Raw genomic sequence first — 9917 nt, forward strand, 5'->3', positions numbered from 1 at the left:
GTTTTTGTTTTTGTTTTTCTTTATTTAAAGAAGAAAAGGAAGATCAGATGGTGGTAAAGAATGCCCAGCCCTGCATCTGTGCAGCAATGCCTTGAGTCAGAAGCTGTTCTCATGTTGTTGATCAATCGAAAGCAGGATCCCTTTAAGCTGTTCATATATATACACATATATTATATAGCTTATATAATATATATATATGGTTTGAAGACTTGGTTTGGACTAACTGCACGGTACTTTCCTTCCCTCTCCCAAGTGCAAGCTCTTAATGTACCTGTTCTGCCACAAAGTGTGTTCAGAAATGTGTTCTGCCATTCCTCCTTCATCTGTCACAAACACTAAGACCAGCACTACATTGCTTGGTTAATCTAGCAAAGAATTCCACCAAAACACAATTTAATACAAGTCAAAAGGAAGTGAGGTGCAAATAGCAATAACTTTAGCCATATCTTGTGTCCAACAAGCTCTGTATCCATCCTCAAGCAGTGCAGCTTGAGCCACACCTGCAAGATCTGGTGAAGCTTCACTGTTGGGGCATTTCCAGAGTTGAAATGGACAATAATTTCCCATTCTTTGTTTGATGGATGTAAAGCAGAGGTAATTCCCCTGTGGGTTGTTCTGAAATTGCCATATTCAGTTCATGCTTTAGTGTGGCCAGACTTGAACTTTGTGGGCAAAGTAAGCATTCCCTGAAAGGTCACTAGAATGCATCCAGTGCAAGTTCATGGTCATCTGCTGATGCTGGGACACCTTTTATTTCCCATTCTGAAATGGGAAAACAAATACATTTGGGATGCAGGGTGGAGAAAAGGGGCTTGAGGGACACAGTAGGGAAAGAAGGGATTATCATCCAGTACACTTGCATTCCAGTCATGTCTTTCTTCTTTTCTTCTTTTTTCCTTTCTTTTTTTTTTAAGGTTCAACCTTGCTGAGAAGCCTTAGGGGTAAGCAAGAACTAGCAAAAAGCAAAACAAAAAAAGATGATGATGTGCTTATAAAGTGTTTCTAAAGCTGCAATACCTTGATTCATGTAAGAGAAATATTTTCCTGTTTGGAAAGTTGGTTGTTCCTTCTAAAGTTAGAACTGTTGGAAGTAGGTAAAACTGATCTTTAAATTGCTATTTTTTTTTCAATTGGGTGTTTAATCAGTTATTTCCCCCCCCAATATTTTAACTGCAGTTTTCTCCTTTTAATTGTACTTCCACTGAAGGGAAGAATATTCTCTGTACTTCTGCAGTAATCAGATAATATCATAATGTAGTTAAGATGTCCACTGATATTTGGTTTGGGGGTTTGATAGGTTTCTATGTGTGGAATCCATTCTTTAGCTTGCATCTTACATGAAGAATGTGTATGGGAGTAGGTCTCTAGAGCTGAATTCCTTTCTGGTATCAGCTGATGAAATCTTTGCAACTAGCAGAACTGTGTCCCATGAATGCCTGAATTTATCTCACCTTTGGCCACATTGTGTTGTACTCTTGGGTGGATGAAAGCAGTTAACTGATGGCAGTACCTTGCAGACAGGTCACTTTTAAAGAAGTTTTAAACTAACAAGAGATCAATAGAGATACCTGGGGTAGTGACAGGTGTGGACATAATGCTGCAGCACTGGAATCAAGAACCAGAATTTTGTGTGACAAAAGTGATGTTTCTCTGTTTTCAGTTAACTGATGTCTACAAGGCATTGCTCCTTAGTGGCTAAGAGATTAAAATTCAGAGAGAGTTCTAAGGATGCTGAAGAACACTTGCATTTTCTTAGTGAAGGATGGTTCACCACTTGCTGTAGTAACTTTTTATTGTCCTTCATTGAAAGTTAATGCCACAGGGAGCAGCAGCTTCAGAAAGCTCAAACCACCTAAGCCACACTCTAGTGCTGGCTTTAGAAGATGCACATCTGGGGTCTCAGCAGGGTTGCTGTGCAGTGCAGGAAAAGCAGATGACAGTTCTGTGTCCAGTGCAGTATGAAGTAAAGTTCACTATTGCAAGTGCAGCAATTGTTACAGCCCTGCTATTTTTCAGCACCCTGCCTATTCTTAGCGAAGTGTGGGGAGGATTTGTAGATACTGTCAGTTACTTAAAGAACCTTTTAGTTGTGAACTGGCATTAAAGCAGTTTAAAGTGAAAAAGTTAAAAATAAAGATTGTTTAAAAACCCACCCAAACATGTTCATAGATTCATAGAATGGTTTGGGTTGGAAGGACCTGACAGATCATCCAATTCCAACACCCGGTGCCATGGGCAGATACCTCCCACTAGCCCAGGTTGCTCAAGGTGCCTTCTAACCTGGCCTTGAACACCTCCAGTGAGGGGACATCCATGACTTCCCTGGGCAACCTGTTCCAGAAATACAACAAAACCAAACTAAAACCCAAACCAAGTGAACCAATGACAAAATGCTAAACTAACACCACCACAACTACACCTCCACACCAGAAAGACCCAAACAGGTCCCCCAGCTCCTATAGAAAATATTGTTCTCCAGAAGATCCATGCTTTCAGAGTGGAACCCTCACCTTAGATCAAGACACAGAAGTTAGGTGATGCATGGAGGAGGCTTCTTGTTGGGAGTGTGTCCTGTTTGCTGGTTCATGACAAGGACTGGAGTGGGCTGCCATTATTTGTTTACACCATGGCTTGAGCTGAGCACAGCTTTCAGTGTAGAATTCCAAAATAAGATCCTTTGTAAACCAGAAAAATGTAAACTTGTGATTTCCTTCTTTTGGGGACCAAGGAGAATTTTAGTTTTGTACAGTCTGTACTTCCTAAAAATCTAAGTGAAGCATTTCTTATTCCACAGAGATGTAATTTACTATTTGAATGATACAGAAGGGAATCGAAGTAGCTGCAAGACAACTGCATGTGAAACATGAGCATCATGTGATACATGCATGGCTACATTTAGTGTTTAATCCCCCCTCCAGCTGAATTCTCCCTGGTGTATTGAGGAGCTGGGAATGTTTTAAGACTGTATCCAACTTGCAGTCATCATTAAAAGAAAAAAAAAGGAAAAAAGCTAGAGAAAGAAATGAAGATAGAACATTTAATTTTTCTTCAAAACTTGCTTTAGTCAGATGAAATTGCTTCTCCCAGCCAGTTAGTATTAGTTGTAATTGCTGAGCAAACAGAGGTTATTTCTGTCTCCTAAGAGTACTGTTTAGCTTCATAAAGGGACTCAAATGCCACTGGAAGTACAACTAAATTCAAGCTAAACATTTGGACCTTGTAGGAATGGGATGCTTGAATCCTCAATGGGCCCTCTTTCATCAGACTAAGCCCCCAGGTCTCAGGTGTTTCTGCATGTAGAAAGGAAGGTAAATTTTGCAATCTATGCACAGACATCAGAAGATGAATGAAGGCATGAGGTGTGACTGGAGCAACAGCAGCACTGTTGTTTGGTTTTGGAAGAGGATAGATGCTCAGCCGTAGGTTACCATACATTGCTGCAGTGATGTGCAGGCATGAAGGAATTGAAGCTCTCAAAGCCAAAATGAAGCCACAAAGATGATTCAAGAGCTGCAGTACCTCTGCTGTGAGGATAGGCTGAGGGAGGTGGGGTTGTTCAGCCTGGAGAAGACTCTGGGGGGACCTTAAAGCTGCCTTCCAATAGCTGAAGGGAACCTACAAGAAGGCTGCAGAGAGACCTTTCATGAGGGTGTCTAGAGACAGGCCAAGGGGGAATGGTTTGAAGCTGAGGCAGAGCAGGGTTTGACTGGATCTTAGGAAGAAGTTCTTTAGTGGGAAGGTGGTGAGCCTCTGGAACAGGCTACTCAAGAAGGCTGTGGCTGCCTCCTCCCTGGGGGTATTCAAGGCCAGGTTGGATGAGGCCTTGAGTAGCTGAGTCTAGTTGAGAGGTGTCCCTGTACATGGCAGGAGGTTGGAACAGATGATCTCTGAGGTCCCTTCCAACCTGAGCCATTCTATGGTTTTATGACATCTGCATTTTGAGGGAAGAAGAGGTACACCTTGAATTAGCAGTAAAAGTAGGTGTAGAAGTGTTCATGCCTAAATCCAGGGCTGTGGAATAGTACAGCTGAAGTGCTGTTAATGGTGCACCTCAAAAGCTGAGGCGTGCTGACAGGTTGGTGTGAGTCTCAGCTGCAGTGTAGGCATTGATTTGCAGAAGCAGGACATGGATGCTTACATCAGAAGGACTCTGTGTCTAGAAGGAAGAATGGTTTCAGAGTAATTCCGGCTCCCACTGAACTGGGTAAAGCTGTCATGTAGCATTTCTGACAACTCTGCAGTCAGTTCTTATTTGTAGCATAAAATGGATTGTTTGGAGGGCCACCAAAGCTCAGAGAGACTCTGCAGGTAGAGTTATTGTGTGTGTGAATTTTAATAGCAACAGAAGAGTTTACAAACTAAGGTGAAATAGGCAGAAAACCCAGCCGAATGTTGGGAAATACTTTGTAGACATTCTGCCATAGTCCTCTCCTTAACAGAGGGAGTAAGTTACAAAATGAGTTTCTCCAGATAGTCAGGGGGGCTCTGAATGCCACTTCAGAGCTTTTCCTAGTGTGCTATTTTCTCTGTTAGCCACTTGACCACCTGGTTAGATCAGTGTGACAGTGTCAGAGTGGTGCTGTCCAACCTGAAAGGGTTCCTTTAGTTGTTCTGTTCTTCTTATTACCTTGTCTTTTTAAAATGTCTGTGATTTAACCATTTGTAGTCTAAAAATCATCCTGAAGCTCTGCTGACACTGTGATATCTGATATAGCCTTTACATTTAGACGCTGCAACACAGTCTGAATTTTTCTTTTTGGGATGTGCAGCTTTCTAAAGTGTTCTTAGATATGCCCAGAAAGGAAACTTGTCTATTTCTCATGAGAATGTGATTAGATGAAGTTACCTCTCCAGGATCCCAGTGCCCTCTGAGGTGTGCTGGCTGCTGGCTGAGTTAGTGAAATTTGCCTTTTTTAATCTCTACGGGTTAAGGAATATTTTTTTATAACTAGCCACAGATACTCCTTTTTAAAATTATACTTGGCAAACAGAAGATATTTAATTTTATATGCAATATACATAGTGACCTTGATTGACATATTTATAACTCAGAGCTTTTTTGGTGTGTTTACTATGAAGGGTTTATCTGTAGACTTCACAGGGAACGTTTGGAAACACCAGTTGGCATTTCGGGAAGGAGGTGGGAACTGTCTTCATGAATTCAGAGCCGAGGACACAGGAGCCTTTGCAAAAGCAGTGGCCAGATGATAGTAACAGTAGCTGGGCTTTCTCTTCTGTGTGGGTTGGGGCTGGTCCCTACAGCTGTTTTACTAACATCTGGCTGTGAGTAGCAGAACAAAGCCTGACCATCTGCCTCTGCTGAGTGGCACAGGCTGTTGGTGTGAGGATAGGAAATGGCAGAGGATTGTCTCTTGTTTTGCTGTGGACAAAGGTCTCAGTAGGCATATTTAATGAAAACCTTTGTGTGTTTGACAGAAAATACTCTCTCTTAACTAGGCTGGTTTGTCACTCTTGGTAACCTTTTGAGCCCCAAAGTAGACTTCTCTGAATATTTTTAGTGATGTGACATTTTTCCTGATGTCTCCAGGTTCAAGTGGTTCTGGCCAGCACCCTTTTCTTACAAGAGTTGCTACCTTCATTTTTTCTACTGTTTATACTTTAATTGTGAATGTTTACTGGTTCCTACTCATTGGATATTGTGGAGGGAGAGCATATCCTGGCACTACAGCTCATCCAGCTTTAACTCATACATCACAGGTCTGGAGTAAGAAAATATTTTGATTTATATATTGTGGCAAATTTATTCCATTTTGAAAGGATTTCTCTACTTTTAAGACACATTTATGGTATAAGAGAACAAATCACTTAGCTAATCATTTATCTCTTGTGTAGGCTTTTCTCCTGTGTTAGTGTCCCTTGGAAACTATTTGTATATGTTGAGGTTTAAGGGTTCAGGAACCCCCAGTAAAATAGTAAAGTATGTATTTATTTCTCACAATGCTCAATTTGGCTTTGCAAGTTGACACTTGGTATGTCTTTTTTTATTATTATTTTTAATTTTCTTTCACAGAATTGTAAACAAATGCTGAAAAACTGCTTCACCTAGGGTGCCTTCCATGTGTGGGATCAACACTTGTCGCTCACAAAAGCAGAGGTGTAAATGTACTCGAGGAGGAAACACTATTTTTGTAACGTGGGTCACTAAAGCTTCTCTGGTCTCATTGTGCTGTCTCCACTGCTCCCAGCTCTGTGGGTACTGCAGTCATCCACCTGCCCTTTTTGTGCACTAAACAGTTAAATCTCATCTCCTGACAAATCAAAGGATTGTAGCATTTTTTTGCTCTGCCTTCAGCTGCTGCCTGGGAGATGGAGATGAAGCTGGTGGAAGCTAGGTCGTGTTCCAGATTTCTTTGCTTGAGGCTTGTGGATGGAGATGCTCAGTATAGGAAATCTGTAGCCTTGTTGCTGTTTCTGGGCCCTCTGTTAAAGCACAGCAGGCCTAACCTAAACATTTTGATTCTAGCTTATAATTTATGGTGTCTGAGGAGTCTGAAGGACTTGATCCCTTAGGGATATAGGCCCTACACCAGCAGATTTTTAACTGCCAAGGCTCAGGGGTATCAGACAGAGAGAATTCCATCCTGGGCTGAGCAAAGGCAGTGCAATTTTCCTTTTCTGCTGTGAAATGCCCTTGGTGTTTTGCCATTGAAGTAAGAAAAATGGTAATGTTTTGCCAAGGAGAATTTTCCAAGCATACCCTGAGTGCAGAACCTGACTCTTGTTGTTACTCAGGCAGAATTTTGCCTGAGTAAGGACATAGGGGACTGCAGATCAGGTGCTCTCTTTTCACTAAATCCTGATCAGGAGTATCCCAAGCCAGCTAAATGGAGGTGGTACAGCCTCGAAACAATGTGACATGACTTTCTTTGGGAAGTTCTCAAACTGCATCCAGGGCCAGCTGATGAGGTGGATGCTGTCTGTAGCAGCACCTTCCAGCTGTGATCACTGTCTGCTCAGCATCCACCGCTCCAGCTTCCATCTCCCAGCTCTGTAGGTGAAAGCTGTGCTGTTCACATTAACCAATTCCAGAGGCACAGCAGCTCTACAAGAACATGGAACCCCCAAGCTGGTTTCACACCAGAAATGATTTTCCCAGTCTGTTGTGTGCTTCTTTTCTTTTGGTGTTCATGCTAAACAGAACCCACAAGCTGAAGAGTTGTCTGGCAGTGGAGGAAGAGGCAGCCTTGGTTTTGAAATCCATCCTGTTCTAGCATAATTTGAGTGGTGTATTTATCAGTTCTAAATCTCATTTTGCTTCTCCAGTCTTTTGTATATGGGCACAATACTTTTTGTAAATTGTTTCTTTTCTAATTTAGTTGTTTTCCTTCCTTCCCCCCCCGCCCTTTTTCTTTCTGAGATTTGAAGATTGGAGCTCTCTGGATTTTCATGGTACTCCTCTGATCATGTCTTCATAGTGGTAAAAGTCTGTATTTTTGTATGTAGGGAAAATGGTAGTTTTCTAACACTTATCTTGATCAATATGATATGGAATCATTTGTGAAGGACTTCCTGTTTAATAAATGGACATGAAAATATGGAAACATTCTCTTCATCTCTAAAGGCAACACAGAAGCTCATTATACCAAGTGTTGTGGTCAGTCAGTTGACAATTCAGCAAGTGCCCTTCCTAAATGCGCTAAGCAAGACTCTGCCATGGGGGTTGAAAGAGGTTCTCTTCCCCCTCTACTCTGCCCTGCTGAAGGCCACATCTGGAATATTGTGTCCAGTTCTGGGCCCCTCAGGTGAAGAAAGACCTCAGTGAATTCCTGGAAAGGCTCCAGCACAGAGCCACAAAGCTGCTGAAGCCAGTGGAACATCTTCTGTGTGAGTACAGGCTGAGGGAGCTGGGGCTCTTGAGCTTGGAGCAGAAGAGCCCGAGCGGTGAACTCATTGCTGTTGATAAAGATGTGCAGGGCAGTGTCAGGAGGACAGAGCCAGGCTCTGCTCAGGGATGTCCAATGACAGGACAAGGGGCAGTGGGGGCAAGCTGGAGCAGAGGAGGTGCCAGGGGAACAGAAGGGAAACTTCATCACTGTGAGTGTGCTGGAGCCCTGGAGCAGTCTGCCCAGAGAGGTTGTGGAGCCTCCTTCTCTGGAGACATTCCAAACCCACCTGGATGTGTTCCTGTGTGACCTCCTCTAGGTGGCCCTGCTCTGGCAAGTGGGTTGTACTGGGTGATCTTTGGAGGTCCTTTCCAACCCCTAAAATGCTGTGATTCTGTGTTAACAGACTCCTCAGGGGCTATCAGCCCTGCCCTGCCACAGGACTTTTGAGACAATAGAGGACTGGGCTGCCACAATCCCTAGCAAGTCAAATTTCATAGATGAAGAAGTTAATGAACAACCAGGTAGGTTGTAAATGAACAGCCACATAGAAGAGTCCTTGCTGGAGAGGCTTTATGTAGCAGAGAGCAGATGGCTTTATTGCCAAAGTGGCTGTGGTGGGATTGCTCTTGTGGAAATGCCTTAATCTGCTCTGCTGTAAGGGGCTGAAATGCAGCATCCTGTGGTTTGCAGCATCAGGTACTGGACTCAAGAGTTTTGCAGTCAGTGGGTAATGCTTTGCCACCTCATGGGCTGGAGGTTGCAAGTCCTGCTGATGCAGTTGGAATTGTTGGTCTCTGGGTGTTTTAGGTGCAAGGTAATAAACGCACTGAGTTGTTAAGGGTAGGAACTGTGGAAATGTCCAGAGGGTTGAATGGGTGTTGTGGAAAGATGTGGCAATAGGGGTGATGCTCATGAAGCATTGCTTAGGGATTAGGTGTGTGTGGAGCTAGATGAAGGCTGTGGTACTGTTGATGTGTTGTGGAAGACTCCACTGAGTCACATCCTGGGACAACTTCTCTGCTCCGGTGTGGCCAGGCTCATTTTGCCTCTGTGGTAGAGTCTGAGCCGTTGTGGTGTGGATCCATTAGCCCTGCTTAGTGGTCAGGCCATAGGGTACCTGATGCTGTTGAAGTCCAAGGGTTAAAGTGCTTGTGTGGTGTATCCTGGGCTGCAGGTACCCCAGCACTGCTGCTCTTTTGCTCTTGTCAAATAAGGAAAAACAACCAACCAACCAAAAGAAGGAAAAAATAACCCCAAAACCAAAAACCCCACAAACCACAAAACCCCCATACCCCCAAAATAACAACCCAGAGAAACAACTGAACAGCCCAGGCAGACTTTTCCTCTGCCCCACTCTGAGCTCAGTGCAGTATTGCTGGCAGGAGATAAAGTAAAGACTGAATCAGCCCCCTCCAAATCAAAACTGGCTTGATGTATTTGTAGCCAAATTCTCTTCACAGAACACAGCAGTGTATTTTGTTATAATCAGGGGAACAGGCCCTGTTAAATAAAAGGCTGGAATCTTACACAGGTACTTGACCCAGGGAGCAAACAGCTTAGAAATGAATGAGACCATCAAATTCTTGAGTGCTAATAACAGAACACTCTGGACAGGCAATTTACTGCCTGCCTGCTGAAGTATTTTTGAAGCAACTAATAAGCACTTTGTTTGCTGCTTCTGTTGATTTTTAGTATTCCAATGTGAAAAAGAAATTACTAAAACCCCCTGGCAGATCTGAGAGTACAGCATGCCTAAAGAGATTGCTGTTGACAATGTTATTGAATATACAGCTGAGCCAAGAAAGAATCCTGCATCTTCAGTGTCTACTGAGTGGGCTACAACCAATTCATGGAATGGCTCAGGTTGGAAGGGACCTCAGAGAACATCTGCTCTAACCTCCTGCTATGGACAGGGACACCGCTCAGCTAGACTCAGCTGCTCAAGGCCTCATCCCAGCAGGGCTGTGAACACCCCCAGGGAGGAGGTATCCACAGCCTCCCTAGGAAACCTGTTCCAGTGTCTCACCACTCTCTTACTGAAGAACTTCTTCCTCAGCTCCAGTTGAACCC

Source organism: Dryobates pubescens, chromosome 19 (genome assembly GCF_014839835.1).
Source record: "Dryobates pubescens isolate bDryPub1 chromosome 19, bDryPub1.pri, whole genome shotgun sequence".
In the NCBI taxonomy this organism is placed as follows: Eukaryota; Metazoa; Chordata; class Aves; order Piciformes; family Picidae; genus Dryobates; species Dryobates pubescens.